Source organism: Epinephelus lanceolatus, chromosome 18, assembly GCF_041903045.1.
Source record: "Epinephelus lanceolatus isolate andai-2023 chromosome 18, ASM4190304v1, whole genome shotgun sequence".
In the NCBI taxonomy this organism is placed as follows: domain Eukaryota; kingdom Metazoa; phylum Chordata; class Actinopteri; order Perciformes; family Serranidae; genus Epinephelus; species Epinephelus lanceolatus.
The window spans coordinates 22450586-22471002 of record NC_135751.1 but is presented as its reverse complement, the minus strand read 5'-3'; the positions used below and the strand labels follow the sequence as shown (position 1 = coordinate 22471002).

Sequence of the window (20417 nt, the reverse complement as noted above, 5' to 3'; positions counted from 1 at the left end):
CACATCAATGGCAGGTGACATAATCAGTTGTGGAAGTTGATTTGAATGCAGTTACATCTATGATACAAGTATGAGATTTCTATTCATTTCTAGCTGCTCTGGAGACAATGATAATCATGTGTCTTTAACACGTGGCTTCTAAACACACTGCTCCTCAACAAAAATAAAATTGAGCCGTCCACAGTAAGGCCTTAAAGCCTCTCTATCTCTCGCTCTGCCCATCTTACAAGGAAGAAAATACTCCGCAGAAAACAGCCACAGGGAGAGTGAGGTGAAGTGCAACTGAGCACCAGTAAAGCTGCCGTCATCTGAATTGACCCTAGCGACATGTGACAGGCTGTCACACCAAACCAGCCCTTACGACATTAAAAAACACACACAGAGAGACAGCAGAAATATCCGTCGCAGCTGACCCTGAGATCAAGTGTCACAGCTCGCTGAGGGGCGGGCATGGTGGGCAGGCGGGGCTGCTGTGACTGGCAAGGTACGGGTGGTGAAGGGTGGCTGACATGCACGGCCAAGAAGGGTGGAGCAGCTCATGCCTTTTCCCATGCTTTTTCACAGATCCTCAGCTCAGGCTGTCAGCACTCGTTGGGATTTTACAAGGAAGACTTAACCTTTTAGTTTCAGTGCTTTCAGCCCGGAGTGACAGATTTGTATCGGGTCCATTGCCAGGCTCCCTCACTGTCATAACAGTGTTTACTAAATGACAGGATCGAGTGCCAGAGATATGAATAGCTCGTGAAAGTATAAATGGCCTCCCAGCAGCGGGCTGTGTGCATGCAGAGTATTTATAGAGCTCAATTGCAAATGTACGTCTGGATGAAACTGTAGACCAACATGAAAAACATCCTGCTCCAGATCTCCAGGCACTGGGCTGTTTTCTGTCAAAAAAAACATGACTACACCTCTTAAAAGCTGTGCAGATCAAACTAGTTTAATGGAACTGGATGCGGCCATTTATCTCTGTGCAAGAAATAACCACCACTATAAGCAATATCTGTATTCACCATCGTAGTACCCGCACCTCTCCCCGTCTTCCTCTACAAAGCCTTACATATTGCCAGACGAATGCAGGTCCTGGAAAATTGCGCCTGGTTATTTTATCAGTACAAGACCCAGCCTTTCTACGTGCAGCAATATCCTGCACAGGAAATCAATATGACGGAGAGGTGAGATGTGTACACAGGAACCAAGATATAGGATTACTTTTATCTCAGTGTGTTTACAAACAGAATATCAGCCAACTGAATATCACATCGGTTTAGCAGAAAAGTTTTCTTCCTTTTTTGCTGCACAGGTGGAACATTACTACATGCGTTGCTAATTCAGCACTTGAATTATTTAGTCGTTCAGTGCAGGTGAATTATTTACGACATACGCGCTACTGGAGCTGCTGGGCACATGGCTGGGGCCCCCTCAGCTACAGCATCTCTGTTCTCAGGATTGTTAACGGGCCTGTTTCAGCTCAGAACAGACAGTTAAAGCCTGTCCTCACTTCAGTGGAAAAATAAAGCTCACTTAGTAAATCTGTGTCACATCTCAGTCCAGAACTGTGTTTGTGTCTCTAATCTTGAGGAAGAGGCCGACAGTGAAAACTCCCTCGGCGCAGGCTATATATATCTCGCAGGCCAAGACGACTAAAAACGGTTTATACAACAACAGGGGAGTTGTGTGAATATTCCACTCAGTTAGATCAGGTAACACCCTGTTGAATCAGCTTGCAGTGAAACGGCCTTCACCACTTTGGGATAAAGCTGTTGATAAGCAGTTAGTTTGAGGTTGGGACCACAGCTGCCAGACCTGAAACCTCTTTGTTTACCATAGAAGCTTATCTTCAACTTACTGTATCTCCAGCTGTGCCCTACAAGGAAGCGTGATGCCTACCACAGAGTGGGAAAATCCAGCAGCTCCTGAAACCTAACTCCACACTGGGCATGAGGGCATGAGGACTTCAGAGGGCATGACAAACATGGACAGTTAATGAAATTCAACGGGACTGTGATACGCCAGAGGACCTGACCTCATCCCCGGGGCTGACAGAGAACTGTGGCAGACTAAAACCAAACAGCTACAGTGTCCAAATAAAAAACATGGCTGCAGCTGCACATCTGGCTCTGCAATGAACTCACATGTCTACGGTATAATACTATAGTTTTTAGGACTGCACCCTGAAAGTCAAAGATTCAAATCATTAGTCGGAGACCCCTCAGTTGTCTGAAGTTCTTCAAGTCGAGCACTCATACGTATTGTTTTGTTGTTGTTGTCGGTCACTGTGCAGTGTGTTTCTTTAGTCCCCAGATTTAGCTGCAGATTTAGTGCTCTTTGCTTTCACGCTGCTCTCCAGTACAGGCAGCTGCAGACCCAGACCTAGGATGAGTCTGTGAGATGGAGGCAGCTGCCCTGAGGTGGAGAGGCTTTACCTGGTCGGACTCCAAAGTCATGTTAACGTCTGCCTTGTGCTTCGAGGTGGTGAATTTACAGCTCACACAAACTTCATATTGGCTTCATTGGCTTTTGTTTGATATCTCATGTCGGCAAAACATGTTGTTGCACATTTTCGATCTAGATTTCACACTGTTATGTCGCCTCACTGTTCTGTATGAACGGTACAATCATGGAATGGGGGGAAGAGTTGTCTCGCCTTTAAGCTGGCAGTGGAGGTAGTAACAGCACTGACATGATCTCAGCCAGCAGCACAGGACCATCAACAGGACAGGTGTGACATTTCAACAATGTGTTATGTGTTTGACCCACTGCTGAGAGATTTAAAAAGAAGCTGATAGCAGTCAGCAGCTAACTCAAAAAAGAAGAGTGACCGAAAATGTCCACAAATTGGAAAATTTGCAACTTACCCTCCAAGCAGAGGGCGAAAACAGCCACTATATAGTAAGGACAGTAAATGATTGTTATTGGAATGTTATGCCGTTATATTTTAGAAAGTGCTGCAAACATGTATGTTGTATGTCACACTGTTGTGTTACATGTCATGCCAGTCATGCCTCCTTTGCTTCCGCAATGCCAGCATTCTGTCTAAAATCACACACTGGAGCAACATGATGCCGCTGTCGTTCAGTTCTGTGTAAAAATGCACTTTCAAATGACTTTATAGCGGCCCTGTAGTGCAATCTCTGCTTAAAAAGGTCACTGTCACCCTGAACTAACTGCCAAACCCTGTTCAAACTCTCAGACTCCACATGGAAAACAAAGAATGAAAAGACAAATATTTGTATTTAACAGCCAAAATCGACTGACATCATTCTAAGTCGGGTACAGCCCTAATACTTTATTCTGCACACAGGGTTTAGAGGAATTACAAGCAATGAATGATTATCATGAAATTAATTTGATTCAAATGACACTGAGACTCATAAATCTGCATGCCTTTTCCAAGCATGAAATACTTGTATTTCCGAATATATTTTCCAAATCAGACAAGGATGGTCAAGCATTTGACAGCCTTTGTCAAAGACGTAAATGTCAAAGAGCTCAATTTGCACTACAAGCCATAATCAGGTGATCAATAACACGGGCATTAGGCTTTCTGACAGGGCTGTAGTGTATTTCTCATCCCTTGATCTGCCCTGGTTTGATGCAACATCTCAGATTTATGGCTTATCAAGGACGCTTTAGACAACAAAGGGAAGTAAGGCATCTTTCTTGCAGCCTCCCAAAAGTGTCCTGAGACTACAAACAAGCACCACATTGTCTACGGGAGGTTTGACATTCTCTCTTTAAGTGAGTAAGAGGAGAATCTCAGAAACAGTGTGCCCTAACAACATGTGATCCCCATCTAAATAGTTTCCAGCATGATATCAGCCTGAATCAAGCATACAAAAGGCTGCATTGTAAGGCCTGGTGTGGACCGGGCTGAACAAGGGTCATTGTGCAGCCTGATCATAGTCAAAAAAAGCAGGAGAAGTTTTCATTCCTCCATCAATGGAAATGGCGCACTAAGCAAATTCCCAGCTGAGATAATTACTCAGGGTGAGGCGCAAGATGAGTTAACTCCATTACGGTTTAGCAGAGTAGTCGTATCAGCGTATGGTTAATGGACACAGCTATATCCAGTGTCATAAAAACAAAGAAAGCACAGCACACAGCGTCATGCTACTATTACAACTGCTTAGGTTTATCTTTGTGATCTAATCAATCAAGCGGGTTAAAAATACTTCACAAAGCAGAGCCATCAGCTCTGTCATTTTACATCCTCTGTTGGAGACCACCAGCATGGAGAGAGGTCAGGTTACTGCTTATTTTGCCGAGGAGTGCTGGAAGGAAGGAAGTGCAGACAGAGCAGAGCAGGGGAGGGGGAGACGTGCAAACGAAGGCAGGAAACACACTGCAGACCAGGCGCATTCTCCGCGTCCGGTCCACACAACCACGGAAACAACATACACTTGCTCACATGCACGGGAACACATCCACACCGCACGTGTAAACATACACATCCCATCCCTGGCCATGATGAAGCAAACGTCACCGTACGCAGAAAATAATAGGCCTTGTTTGAGGCAGGACGACCGCCCACTCCGGGCTGGCGCAGAGCGGGCACAGAGAGCGAGATCTCAGTGTAGTGTGACATTGAAGCTGACACGTCTATTGAAGAGAGCAGATGAAGTGTGGCCTGTAGCACTGGGACAATGGGAATTAGCCATATTAGCATGGATTCAAGCAGAGGAGAGAATGGAGGCTGTTGAGTTTTTCCTGACACAGAGCTCTACAAAGTCAACCCCTGAGTTGGCGCTTAAATGGTTGCCTGGAGGTGATAAGGGATGATTGGATAAACTGAATTCTTATTAAATTATACCATTACTTTAAAGATACATTAAGCAGGATTTAAATAAATCAATGTATAGCCTTATACAGAAGTAATTCCTCTCATTCATTATTTATGACCCACTAGAAGTGTGTGGCTGTGTATTGCTCTGCAGAGCCTCTGCTCTCTGTCTGTATTTTCTTATTTTATTCTTATTTTCTGTGTTCAGGACATTCATGGGCGTGTAACCCCACAGCGCTCAGGTGAGGTCAGGGCTTTATAAAAAGGTGGCGACCAGTTACTAGATTATGTGACAGGCATCCAAGAGACACTGCGCCAGAATAAAAAACAAATATCCTCCTGAACTGAAGACCTGAACTTTTGTTTGGTATGCATTTTTAATTTCTTAAACACTGTCAACGATAATAAAGTCCCAACGTCCTCAAACGTGATGATAACAAAGTTCCAATGTCTTCAAACAAGTACTTCCTGATTAACAGCGCCTCAGCTTATTACTGTCGCTAGAATTGGTCAAATTTGTTGCCATATCAAACTAAGACACATTATTAATCATATATAAACAAGTTTCAACCATAAAATGTGATCAGGCTTTGGATCTTGTCCACTTTTGTGTCGGGATCAGCTGACTTGGTAGAGATGGCTGCCATCTTGTTTTTACATGGATTAGTGCATTGTGCCCCTGGTACAAAAAAGTGTCCATGAACGAGGACAACAGGTCTAGGTATAAGGTCAAGTAAACTCAAAATGTGATGTCCTCAAATGAGGACACAGGGTCTCAGGAGACGAAACACTAAATGAGAGTGAAATGAGAGTTAACAAACCATAACCCACAATCCTACATAGTATATCTTTAAAGATGTAGCTTTTCAAAGGATAAAATAATCCACAGCATGACGACGAAGGACTTATAACAAAATGTCTAATTTCATTTTCCAAAATACACTTAGTCCACTTCAAAATCATATTATTTGTGACTACAGTGAATAATTCACTAGATTTAAGGGTTAAAATGAAGAGAAAAATATATATCGATTAACAATAAACTAGACTGGTGATATTTTTTTCCTTAAAATTGGTCAAAGGGGACTCATCGGCTATTTGTTCGATGACGATAAAGCCTCTGGGGCGAGGGCCAATATCTCAGGCTGATCTGGTGTAGGCGGCAGATATCCGGGCCTGAACTTCCTCTTCTGTGCGGAGTTCATTTCGGCTAATCTCTGTAAACACAAATGAATCCAGATAAAGTTTTAAGAAGGCTAATATAAAGCAAACTCGTTGTCTGATGATAGCTAATGGGTTCTGAGGTTGCATTTCCACCAATGCTTTCCAACTCTACACATGGTCTGTTTACCTGCTGTTCAAAAACGACTGGTCAACACTACTCAGACAACAAACTGACACACTTCTTATACCAAAATCTCTTCTGCAGATTCAGCATACATATTAAGACTGTGTTTATAGAGATTGAAGAGGACTGAGTAAGTTGGAAAACCCCTCTTCAAATTTTTGTCTTGAGAGCAGCTGTTGGCCTTCTACGTCCACAATCACACTTAAATCTAAGGAGGAAGGAACATGGCATGAAAAACAAAAATGTTGAGGCCAGCTTACATAACGACAGGATATTAATCATTCAATCTAATATTAAAATATTTAAATGATAGACTAATTTATCCTTCTCTACATGAATCACACTCGACTGCATTTGTATTTGTATTGATTCAAAGCCTCTCTGGTTTTTTCATAGATTGAATCTCGTAGTAAGGTCTAATTAGTGTTTCTATCATTTCAGTCTTTTAGCAGATCATACACTTGCTCAAATTACTAAAATGCCTCAGGCAATGATTTTTTCTTAAAAGATCTGCAGTCCTGTTAGACTCCAGAGTACAGATTATTGACTGCATCGATTTTCACCACCGCGGGCTGTGAATAAATGTACACATGTGGGAGGGTAAGCATGTACATGTGCATCTACGAGTGTGTATGTGTAGGTGTGCACATCCTGAGTCAAGCCAAGGACAGGGAATATCAATTGAGGTTGTTGTGCCAGCAGCCTCCTTCTGCACCAAATCACATTCACTGTCACATATCATTTTCACATCGAGCCAGATTTTCTATTTGGGTTGAAGGTACAAACTCGATTCTGCCACAGGTTGGAGGATTTTTATTTTATTTTTTTGCAGAGGCAACAGCCGCAGAGACCTATTTAATCTTCAGGTTTCCCTCTGGGTTGGAGGGAGGGGAAACCATTTTTGTTCCAAGCACAACAACTAGGTCATTTTAATAAAGCTCCCATATTTGAATCTCTTTCATCTGATGCTCAGGCAAATATGTGGATAAAAGAGAAACAGAAGAGATGTCATTAAAATGAATTATAGGCACAAAGTTTATCTGATAGGGGAGGATTTAAGAAAAATAAAATAGTTTGACCAACAGATGCTACAGTATGTGCTCTAGTTCCCAGCGCTGCATGTGGTGGGAAGAGCACATACATCAATCTCACATACACAGTCCAGCTGCCAGAAGAAAATGTTGGCATTGTACATTTCTGCAAATCACAGATATGTTACATTTGTATGTTTCATATGTATCTACGTTTCTAAAGTGATGTATGAGCTGAATGTCACTGGATGGTGGATGGTGTGACACCTCGGCATGACGCCTGCCAAGCTGCAGATCACTGTTTATGACCAACAAAGAACAAGACCAGCTGTTTTTCAGCGAGTGATTGTTGCCTTTTCAGCTGTCTTTTTAGCCACCAAATGTGGTTGTTTTTTAGTGACCTGTCGCTGTGTTTCCACCAAGTACACTGCCATGAAAAGCAGTTGTTTTTTACGTAAACATTGCTGGGTTTCTAGCTGGGATGTTGCCACAGATAGCGGTTGGTTTTTATGTAGATGTTGCTGGGTTTCTAGCTGGGGTGTTGCCACAAATAGTGGTCGTTTTTTACGTAGATATTGCTGGGTTTCTAGCTGGTATAATGCAACAAATAGCGGTTGTTTGTTACATAGACATTGCTGGGTTTCTAGCCGGGATATTGACACAAATAGCAGTTGTTTTTTTACAGACATCTTTGCATTTCTATCCCAGATAGTGCCACAAATAGCAGTTGTTTTTTACGAAGACATTGCTGGGTTTCTAGCCAGGATATTGGCACAAATATCAGTTGCTTTTTTTACAGAGACATCATTGCATTTCTAGCTGGGATATTGCCACAAACAACGGTTGTTTTTTACGTAGACATTGCTCAGTTTCTAGCCATGATATTGCCTTGCCACAAATAACGGTTGTTTTGTATGTAGACATTGCTCAGTTTCTAGCCATGATATTGCCACAAATAGCGGTTGTTTTGTACATAGACATTGCTTGGTTTCTAGCCATGATATTGCCACAAATAACGGTTGTTTTGTACGTAGACATTGCTTGGTTTCTAGCCATGATATTGTCACAAACAATGGTTGTTTTGTATGTAGACATTGCTCGGTTTCTAGCCATGATATTGCCACAAATAACGTTTTTTTACATAGACATTGCTGGGTTTCTAGTCAGGATATTGCCATGTATAGAGATATCATTGCATCTCTAGCCGGGATAGAGCCACAAATAGTGGTTGTTTTTTACATACACATTGCTGGATGTTGCCACAAATAGCTGTTGTTTTTTATGTAGACATTGCTGGGTTTTAGCTGGGATATTGCCTCAAATAGCTGTTGTTTTTTATGTAGACATTGCTGCGTTTCTAGCCAGGATATTGCCACAAATAGTGTTTGTTTTTTATGTGGACATTGCTGGGTTTCTCAGCAGGATATGGCCACAAAAAGTGGTTGTTTTTATAAAGATATCACTGCATTTCCAGCAGAGATAGTGCTAGAAAAAGCAGTGGGTTTTTTCTCAAGATATTGCTGAGTTTCCAGCCACGATAATGCCCTCAAAATGGGGTTTTTGAGCTAAAACACAATCTTCTCCTAACCATGAGCAAGTGGTTTTTGTGCCTAAAAATAACTGCACATTGATCACAGCATTGTTGAAACATAAAATTTCAAATTACCTGCTACATAATAACATAGCAGTAAAACATACCTGTGGTTTGCCAAATGTACACTGCCAACATTTACTCTGGCAATGGGGTTGACATACATTAACTACAACACACCCTCAGCTTAAACTAACATGAAGAAAAGGAGTAAAATTAAGTTCACAAACTGTGTTTCTGACATAGTCTTTGACATTTCCCACCCACAAGAGAAATCTGTGGGTCTGACAGTCACTCAGCCACTGCGGTGGGACACATGTGGGCCACAAGGCTTTTTGGCAGTGGCTGTGAGCAATGTAGATTGTGGAGCAATGATTCAGATAAATGTGAGGTGAGATTTGGGTCTCAGTGTCAAAGCAAGTGAGAATCACTCATCAAGGCGGCGCCATTTCTGTGACAGAAAAACCTTTCAGATCATAGGGACATTCACACAGATCCAAGTGTTACTCTGCAGATGGTAAATATGTGGGCTGAATGGCACTGGATTCAAAATGGTTGTATTTATATGAGCAGTAATCATTTTAGACTCAATGGTGAAATGACAATTTCACTTCTTTTAGAGATTCTGATGAAGGCTACTCTAAGGAAGCGAGGGGGCACCCAGGGGAAGATCCTGAGGTGAGGCCAGGGTCTCCACGCTGGGATCAGGGAGATGTAAAAGCAAGGATGATGGGGGAGGAAGTAGGATGAATGAAGCCATGCAGCTGGGCCAAGAGATCAGTGGAAAACTCCCAACAAAGGCACAGGAAAACTGGGAAGACTGGGGCAGGTCCTCTGGGACAGTCACAGCCCCAGTGAGGGGCTAAAAACTGATTAAACTAGAGAAGAAAACACACAGACTCTTTTTCTGTGGAAATAAAGTGCATCGGAAGCTTCCTTACTCAGCTCATGATTTGCCAAGAAGCAAATATTGTCATGCTGGAGTGACAAATGATCAGGAAATGTAATACTGGTGAGGAGACAGAATGTCTACTTCAGACAAGATGAGAGAAGTGAAACAAAAAAAAACTTGCATCCCAGAGTGAGAGTACAAACCCCGACAGCCTCCAGGAATAAATTACTTTTGATTTGCATTACTGTTCATGTTTGTTTTTGCCGAGTTCTGAGTGAATATGCTTCACCACATTTTAGGCCTCCAGTGTGATGTCTTCACTACAACTGGGCGTGATCAACTGGGCACCATAAATGAGAGGCTTTACATCATTTTCCCTGGCACGTGGTATTACAAGCTCTGTCAACTGGCAAATGGAAAGGAAAGTTGGCACGGGTGTGAAGAGAAGCAGAGGCAGCAGAGACAGGAAAGTTGAGAGTTACGGGATCAGGTACATGTTCAAATATGCCAGCGGCACCTGGCTTGATTCCATGTCAATGACAAGCATTGAACACAGTCCAACAGATTAACCAATATCTATTTGAATAAAAAGAGTGCAAGTCAAAAACAAAACAGGAGTTAGGATGCACCACGGGCAGACTTTGGTCACCTCACAGCACTCGTATTTCAACACTTCAAAGGTTCAAGTTCTGTCAGAAGAAAAGAGCATTCAAACCGACTAAGACCCACCTCTTCCAAAAAAAGCCAGTAAAAGAAAAGTCGCAGAGGATTCCAAAACACACCCTCATTTCTGGGAAAGCTGCTGGAGTGAGTTTGGCGCATGGTATGTGATGTTGGTGGGACTGTTGAAACTGTCCAGATATAACTGTGTGTGTGTGCAGCTCCACTCAGGGAGCAGTCAACTTGCAGTCTGGTACACAATGAGGATTCACAGCCTCTGGGTATGACGACCGACTGTGCTGCCAAAGATAGAGGGGTGGGGGGTGGGGGTGAAGGCTATCCTATTTAAAACTGCACTCTCAACTACGCTGTAACAGTACTGGGATACTGTATCCGTGAGGGTGTTCCTTAAGTTGGTCCTAACAATGATCTGAGAAAAAGTAAACAGATAACACAGTGCTGTCATTACAGCAGCTAAGGCCTGGGCTGCACACATTACATGACAGTCTCCAATGACACACATATAAAGACTTTGAATATTAAGTCTGTCAAACTCTTAAGTTATAAGTTTAAATGTTAGAAAGGTTTTAAAGATAATGTGTGTTAATGACAACACAGCAACAACTTTTGGGTTGCCAGATTGTGAAAAATCCCTTTAAGGGGCTCAATGCTAAATTTCAGCCCAGTCCTGTAGAAATACACAAAGTCTTAACAACACATTACATGATGGGGGTGGGTACAAAATGCATTAAAATTACATGCTGGCAACACACAAACAATGCTGATGCAAAGTCAATGACCATTTTTGTCTGAGGTGGATACATGAATTAAGTATAAACAGCAAGACGTCTGCATAGTGTGGGTGAGAGGGTGGTGGATGGGTCACACAAACATGGACTTTCAACCAGGAGCCTGCTGTTCACCTCCCATTTGAACCCAAAAGTTGATGCTGTGACGTGATTTTACGAACTCTACGTAACTACGCAAAGTATGTCAATTTATGTATGTAGTAATTTCAACCCAAATCACAATCTGTTTCTAAACCTAACCAAGTGTTTTCTTTCCTTTGACCATTTTCAAAACTAAGCTGCGACCATTCATAATAGATTTTGCAATGCCAATTGGCATTGGTCTTGTTTTCATGTTGCATTCACATAGTTTTAACATGGTTCGTGCACCACCACCTAATGTGCTTTTAAAAAGTCATGTCCATTTCATGTATTTCTATGAGATTGTGTTGGAAATTCAGAGCATATGAGTTGTCTGGACACAATTCTAAACACCTTCGGCTAACAGCTAACGGTGCAAGCTCCATAAACAGCGCCAAACAATGGCAACAGTGCTGACAGAGCTAACGATGTTAACCAGGGAGGAACCAAGGGGACGGTGCTAAGCTTCCACAACGACATACCAATATCAGCAGTAACCACCCCATTAGCGTAGTGCATATCTGCAAGCCAGTGGAATACACACATATGCAACAGGAGAGCAGAACAGTCTGGCAAGCTCAGAAAATTACAGCACTTTACTGTAATGCAGCCTTTAAAACCAGTAAAAGATAATACTTACAATATTAGAATATACTAAATCTAAGACAGTATCAGGTCTCATATCATGATATCGATATAATACTCACATATTGCCTAGCCCTACCTTAAACTGATGCATATCACTATCATGCAGGACAACTCCTCTCCAATGGATACTAAAGAGCAAAAGCTGCACAAAGCTAAGTGCAATTCTAACACGGAGACCACAATCATTTTTCACAAGTTGATCATCAAGTTAAACTGCTGTTATTTATGCTTGTGTGAGCTGTGAAACAAAACCCCTTGCAATGGGATTTCACTCATTGCAACATGCCTGATATATTTCTGTCTCGAGGCACCAGGTAGAGAAAGATATTTATTGGGTTATCTGCGGACACGCCCTCTGAGAGCTCTTCACACTCAGTGAGGAAGATCAAAGTTCAAGGAACCATTGCTGCTCGTCTATAAGCACCAGCCTTCTGGGAAAAAATTCCCACAGCCCTGAGAATGAGGGTTGTCCTGAGGTTAACCAGCCTCAGACACCATGTCAGTGGGAACACAAGCTCTGCACCCTGTAACTTACCTAAATTAGATGTTTTCATCTCTGCTACAGCCTAATGTTGGCCTGAACCAAATAACTGTGAAAACAAATCACGGTAACCTGTATTTTCAATCCAGTCACGCCTCTGACTTTTCTCCAAACCTCTGCATCAAAGGTTTCTAGTAAATTCTGTGAATGCTGGTTCATGTATGGCTGTCTGGCTCATGACAGATGAGGTGCTGACTGAGAGAAGGGCAGGGTGGCATGCTGGCAGACGGAGGCCTTGGAGGCTCAGAGGTAGACCTGAAATAGCCCTGCTGCTGCATTACAGCATTACATCACAATTGAGTCCACCGTCATGGCTGCCACTGCATCATGCCACTGCCGAGATGTCATAGGATGGGAACAATTGGATGCAACGGGTGTGAGTCACACAACCGAGCAGTCAACAGGGGAAGCAGGCAGGCAGACAAACAAGGAGCAATAGTATGAGGATCCATACGCGCAGCAAACCCCACACTTCCTGTGTAATTTAAAGCAATGCACCACAACCGCTGGTAATAAGGCAGAATGTATCTGCTTACATTCCTTACTGCATCTGCATGACAGACACTAGAGAGACAACACGCTTTCTGTTTTCCCACAAATACCACATTATTTGACATATGAGAAAAATGACTGTTCCTGCTCCTGACAACTTAGTCAAAACCATATAACCACATCAAAGTCAAAAAGGTACGAGCTGAGCGAGTACCAGCGAGAACTAGATCAAACGCTGCCTGTGGGCTCTCTCACCATCAATCCTGTGTAAAAAAAAAAAAAAAAAAGGAAACATACCTGACATGCTTTTTACGCTAATGTCTGTTTGCTGTTTGCTTGGCTGTGGGAACAGTTGTAACCAATATATTTGCAGCACGCGTATTGTCTCCAAAGTAGCAGAACAAGTTGGTTAACATGTTTGACCTCTCCAGATACTGCCGCCGTGCCCCAGGAGACAGTCCTCACTGTGGCAGTTTTCACACAAAGCAGATAGATGACAGACAAAGAGAAATATGTAATTCAGCTCTACTCATAAAGCGTTTACAAACACTTCAACATTCTTAGAGAGCAGTCAAATCTTAAAAAGAGGGGACCGGAGGCACTGTCTGAACCCAGAGAAATGTATTGCAAATTCAAGTCAAGACCCAAAAGCTTCCATATATGGCTCAAAACTTGTGTGTGTAATAGTGAAGTCATTTAAATTGTTTTTTCAAAGTGAGAATCATTTAGGTTCAATAAACAGTACACGAATAAGCAGAGTACAAAATATTAAAGGGGCTATATATGAACTCAGAGTCTGGGCCTGGATTGTCCACACATGGCTCTCACCTCTGACGTCACAAGCAAACATAGGGGTGGCCCAGCCAAAATGGCAGCGGCTAGCAGTGCTAACAATGACAACAGTGGTGACAGAGCTAATGGTGGTTGGGACTGGAGGGTCAGTGTTACGCTTCTGAAACTGTCACAACATTATCAGCTGTGATTAGCTAGTCAGTGGGACACAGACACACGGACTCACATGCACTAATAAGCATGCGCGGCCCAACTGTCCACAACAAAGAACAGAGAAGCTCAGATTACAACACGCACAGAGAGCGTGACTTCGTTCTCTGCTCACGGTGCCATTCCTCCACTTTATCTTTACACACCAAATAGTTGTTTGCTGCTTTATTAATGTTCAAAATCTCATATGTAATACTTTTATACAATGTGGACTATCTTTAAGCTGCTAAAAGGGAAGTTTATGGTAAAATCATAATTGTTTAAATGAAAGCACGCAGAATTATCAGCTCGATAAAGTGGAATCCTTTAAGAAATACATGTCTATTAAATATAACAGACAGAGACAGACATAAGACAGACGTAATAGATCAGTAATAAATGTTAATTTCAGGTCATCTTAAAGAAAAAAAAACATATTTTCCACTGGTGATACAGATGTGTTAGTTGGAGAAACAGCCTGAGGTTATTTGGAGAAGCATGGGCTGCTCTGCACACATGGGACTGCTCAGCCCAGTGACGCTCATTTCGCCTGAACTCAGAGCGAGCTCTGTCCAGAGACCGAAGAAAATGACCAACAATCACAGAGAGTATACACCCTTGTTCAGATTTGAGATGGCTTCTTCCAGGAAATCTATCACTGCTTTGTAGTCGTGGTTTTCCTCACCAGCAGAGCATCAAATCTACAAAGAAAGAGCATTCTGGGCTAAATAACCGTGTCTCGCTTGTAGATGCATCATCTTGAAGTGATTAGGCCAGGAAAAAACGTTGGACAAACATCACTCTGGTGTGATAGAAAGGAGGAGTCCGTCTCCTTCAGGTGGACCACCATGGGACCTTATGTTGGAGAAAATATGTACGGTAGTTAAGGAGGAGAGACAAACAATTCTTTGATCCCGTTTCAATGTTGATATTACAGATACGATGTTTGTCAATTTAAAAGATAATTTTGCAGTTAAAGACACTGTTAAAACTGTTTAAGACTGTGAAACTATGTAATTAGAAACACTACACATCCAAAAGTCATGTAAATGAGGCTAAAGCTATGATGCCTGTGTGTTTAGTACCGTGATGTATTCACACGAGCGACAGGTTTTGCTTGTTCTTTTGCATCCAGGCTGATAAAAAGATCAGGAGTCGCTGAATGAAACAAAAATGGTGGGATAACATTACATTAGTGCCATATTTATATTGTTGACGTTCTGTGCAAGACGAGAGATGTAGCTCACTGAGCGGTCTCCCTCGAAACTCAATGGTACTAGGACAAACTGCGACTTTCTTGATTTGCAAAATGATCTTTTAAATTGACAAAGATCCAATGTAATGTAATTCATTGCACAATTCAGACAAAATTAAAAAAAAATATATGTTTTTAGCCGTTGACTAGCATTCATATTTTTTCCAAAATAGGGACATCGAAAGGGGAGAGATTTCACCTCTCTATTAAGGGGTGGGGAAGAAATCAATGCAGCATATTATTGCAATGTTTTATGTGGGTACATGGACGACAAATATCTTTTTTTTAACTTGCAAATACAAATTAATCTTTTCGTAGCCTACTGGAATAGTTGAAACAACTGCTTTTTCAGTCTACTGAATTTTGGGACATAAGTTGCAGCTGAAAAAAGGTAATAAAAAGTAATATTGCAATAATCTGCACATCTCAAAATGTTAAAAACCACAATAACATTGCAGCGTGACTTAAAGTACCATGAGGCCTCTCTGGGGATTCCCACCCCTATCTCCACTGCATAGTGAGGCATGCTTTGAGATGTATGTCAAAAACATCCACTGAAGAACGGCAATAAATGAAGGTAGATAACAAAACCAGTGAGTGTAAAATCACACTCTGTAGCTCTTTTGAAGGCAACACCGTGATGCAGTCGTACAGGACTGTGCACTTGGCAGGACTGACAGACAGACAGACAGATACCGCGCCATGAGTCATGCAGGCATGACTACAGTGTGGCCCCCTCAGCAGCCCCCTGAAAAACTCACATACCAGCCAGTCAACACAGGCCAGCCTGGATGGTCCACCTGCCTCAGCAGAGCTACTCCGAGCTCCCTCCAAGTATCACGTACCCACATGAATCCACATAAACATCTACACACACACACATACACACATTGGGAATATTCACTCAGGGGTCCAGTTGGATCAGATACAGAGGATGAGCATGACTGCCACTATCACACATCAGAGCCCTGCTTTATTGGTGCGATTACATCACCCAGAGCCATGATCCCCCTCCCTCCATGTGATAAGGTTTCAGGAACACTGGGCACACAAACCAGGCCATGTGCTACTATGTCCTGTCTGCCAAAATAACTCAGCAGTTTCTAATACAGTACGTCTATGGTTTCACTTTAGTCTGCCCAGGTATTGTAGGACATTGGAGCGCGTAACCTTCCTGATGTCAACAAGTTTGCAGTTTGTTAATGTGCGAGCCGCTGTCCTGGAGCTTTGGGCCCCTGATGAGTCAAATCCAGCCTTTTTCAGGTGGCCCCTCCACGCGTACGATTTTGAGGAATCTGTGCCCTTTTGTGACCGTCTGCCGTGAGTCACTTTGAGTCACTGTGTGTGAGCGCCTCATGAAAGCCACAATACCAAAGACAACAAAGAACTAAAGGATAAAGTAACACTTTCAGGTTCAAAGGGTTCAGGGAGACGACATGAGAAGCTGCCCGCTGTTCTTTTTCATCCACATTTTCACTATGAATTATGCAACATTTGTGTGTAGCCATCTATATTATTGCAAAGCGCAGAGCTGCTATTTGTTGATGCACAGACACATTTAAACATTCATGATTTCCTTCATGGACGGTGATGCTGAGCAGTAGGAAGAGGAGGAGGAGGAGTGGGAGGAGGAGGAGGAGGATGACTGAGGTCATGGTGTGACTTTATGCATGATGTGTTGCATGATTAGTCAACAACATAGTCATTTAGGTTCAAACTTACATTACAAAATTGAGCCATCTTCCAAAAGCCTCCAGCCACATGAGATAATGCTGCCTGATGTCGAAATTAAACCATCAAGCCTTTTGCTCATAGTGTGCTTCTAATGAAAGTAATCCCTCCTGAATTTGGCCAAGTTTAAGTAAAAAAAAAAAAAAGTAATTTAGCTTCTCAGCCTGTGGCTCATTTTGGACATGAGGCTCATTTCACACCTCATTAATCCCACTTCCACATCTTTTGCATATGCATCTTTTGCATATGTAGGGTATTTCACACTTTTCTAAAAGGTGACTGGGCCTAAAAGGTAGACCCAATTACACTACATGAGCACTTTAAATAGCCTACTTTCACTATGAAAACTCCTACACGCAGCGCAGATGGCACAGCCCCTTGTAACCTCACTATGCTCACTATGTCCAGCCTGTGTGTGAAGGATTCCCATGTTGCCCAGTAATTCATGGACTAGTATATATGCTGGTTTATCCTCCTCGATCACGACGCGTGAGCGCTTCCTCCGGCTGCTGCCTTCCGTATGGGCGACCACAGGAGACAGTCACGAAATTATGACACAACTTACCCTTCTAACAACCGGCTCAGATGATCCCCAGCAGTGAAAACAAATCCGGTTTCACAGATTTTTTTCTCCTCCAGGCAGCAGATGAGATGATTTGTCACATCATCCTGATACAGAGGCGCAGGAATAAACGCGCTTCTTGTTTTTTTCCCCACAGCCCGCAGATGTTTTTTAAGCCAAGCCCGGTGCCGTGGTATTAAATCTGGCCAGTCTTGATCACACCAGCAGCAGAGGCAGTCCAAGGTGCTGGGGTGGAAATGTATAGCCGCCGTCCGGATCTCTGCTTCCCACCTACGGACAGAGCATTCCCACACTGCTCCATGAATCGACCCGGGGTAAGTTTTCTTCTGCCGGTTGTAGCCTAATTCAGTTTGGCGGAGAGTCAGCCCCGCCCTGGACTGGAGACGGTCTGTGGAGAAGGCGAGCCCGTCAAGATCTCCAACCAATCGGTGTGGACACAGGGAGGCGCTGCTTCTCCCGGTGAGCGGCGGTGACTAAGCGATATCTGCAGCCAGAGAGTGGCACTGAAACTGGGGTTTAACTCCCTCCATCTACACTGATTATGTCATTTATTTATTTTATTTAACCTTTATTTAATCAGGAAGTCCCATTGAGTTAAAATGCAACAAATAATAATAATAAACTTTACTTACATAGCACCTTTCAGAACACAGTTACAAAGTGCTGTGCAATAAAAATAAACACAATTAAAACACAAGAAGAAACAAATAACATGGCATAAGATGTCATCTAGTAAATAAGGCAGGCCAAAACTAAGATCAAGATAATCAATGGGAAATAACATCAATAAGATAGCAGATAAAGTCAGGATATGCTTTCCCATAGAAGTATGTTTATACTATAAATGATATATCTTCATAAGGAGGAATCCATTTATGTGTACCTATGTATGTGTATGCTATGTGTGTGTAGTAGTATTATTTTTTTTATTTTCTTATTTAATTAATTTTTTAGTTTATATTTTTTCATTATGTATAAATGTGCGTATGTGGCTTTGTGTTTATGTATATGTTACAGTGTGTATGTGCATTTGTGCATGAATGTATATAGGGAAGACTGGGGATGATTGTAACACTTTTTGTTTGAGCAAGTGTAACTCAGTGGGTTTTTTTGTTAGAGCTCTTAAATTTTGATACGTGGTACCCATATTTGTCTGCTACAAATAACACACACTTTGACCTCTACTACACCATCACAGATTATGGAAATTAATGTCAAATACAAAGAGGTATATTGTTACAACGTACACCAGTACACTAGCTGGGAATGGATGTAACAATTAAATTATTGTGCTTAAAAAAGATTCACAATAGGCTAAATGTATACATGAATAATAAAGAAGGAACAATAAACTTGTAAGAATACAATAATTATAATATTAAAATAAATAGAAACATATAACATAAATACAAAAAATAAGTACAATAAAATAAATGAAAATATATAACATAAAATAAAGAATAATAAAGTATTAACCTGTGTGTGTGTGTGTGTGTGTGTGTGTGCGCGCATTGTAGCCTGAATGAGGTTGAGGTTTGAACAGCATTTCAACAGTTGAACAAGAAATACTTTTGAAGAGTTACAACCCTCCCCATGCCTAGCAGCTATGAAAGAGCTAACCGTTTTTAGCATTTAGCTTCAAAGCTAGCACTAATGAAACACATCAAATTAAACTAGAGAAACTACTACTTGAACCTATGTAAGTGAAACAATTGTACATACAACACAATGGACACTATGCAAAAAACAACTGTGATGAAAATGTTTGGTTTCTCACCTGAAAAACTGTTTTTTGGCTCTAGAACAGACAAATTTGGACTCAAAGACATACGGCTTCACCAGTGAGCTCCAATTGTAAATGGGCATGGACTATGTTGATGATGTCACCACAGCTCGTTTCTAATTGGCCAAACTGAGAGTGTTACAACTATCCCTTTGTTACAACCATCCCCGGTCTCCCCTACACCGATCAGCCAAAACATTAAAACCACTGACAGGTGACGTATAAAACTATATTTTGTTCCAGTGCATTGTTCTGCTGGGAAATCTTTGGTTCTGCCATTCATGTGGATATCACCTGACATGTCCCACCCACTCAAACACTGTTGCAGACCAAGTACCCCTTACACCCTGACAATAGCACTCCCCAATGGCGGTGGCCCCCAGCAGGATAACGCACCATTCAATGCTTCATGAAGCTTCATCTCACCATCACTAGTGATGAGTAAGTGACATTTGTAATAAAACATAGAGATGTACAGCATACTGAACCGAGACAAAGCAAAATGGAGACAGTTGCATACATATACAATATGTCACTGTAATCTATCACACACAGAAAAGTAGCTTCGACAAGTTTTTTTCTTAGCACGGAAAGTAAAACAAGACTTATTTCTAAAATAAAAGCCAGTCTTCACTTTAAGCTTCTTAACTAGAGTAGCAATATGTGCAATAAAAAGCTTGTCATCTATCCATATACCAAAAGGACATTCTTTCAACTGATTTACCGTCAGAAGTGAAATTGTAAAATCCCGAGCAAGGTCCTGTCCATTAAATTTCTAATGACTCCATTTAAATTTGACTTAATAAAACAGTATTTTATAAACATAATTTCATAATAATTTCAGGCTCTGCAGCAAGAGCATTCAGTTTACCAGTTTACCATATTGTGGGCTGCTTTTAAAGACTGACACAAACCTTTGTGACTGAAAAATCCTCAAACAGGCCCATAAATAATTGGAGCATATTTCGTTTGTTGGAGGTTCAAAGGTTATCATGATCAAAGACAGTCTTGCTTACAGCGTACTACACAGACCTGTTTGATGAACGTGGGGCTAATACATGTTTCATGGCTCCTATGACTACAGCAACATAGAGCAGGAAAATTTCAAAATAAAGCACATGGTGACATGTCATAAGAGATGATGCAACATTATCAAAAAAGAAGATGGTTCA

General features: G+C 41.8%; 1 protein-coding gene across 3 annotated transcripts in view; it reads right to left on the bottom strand.

Moving 5' to 3' along the window:
* rhbdf1a (rhomboid 5 homolog 1a (Drosophila)) overlaps positions 1-17778 on the bottom strand; it is a 42161-nt gene extending 24383 nt beyond the window's left edge. For 2 of the 3 annotated variants that reach the window (XM_033645221.2, XM_033645223.2), the window contains exon 1: positions 17445-17777. The gene's annotated coding sequence lies outside the window, so the exon portion shown is untranslated. Of the gene's footprint in view, positions 1-17444 lie in introns of all 3 variants that reach the window. The other variant, XM_033645222.2, reaches the window with a different exon arrangement.
* Positions 17779-20417: the final 2639 nt, after the last annotated feature.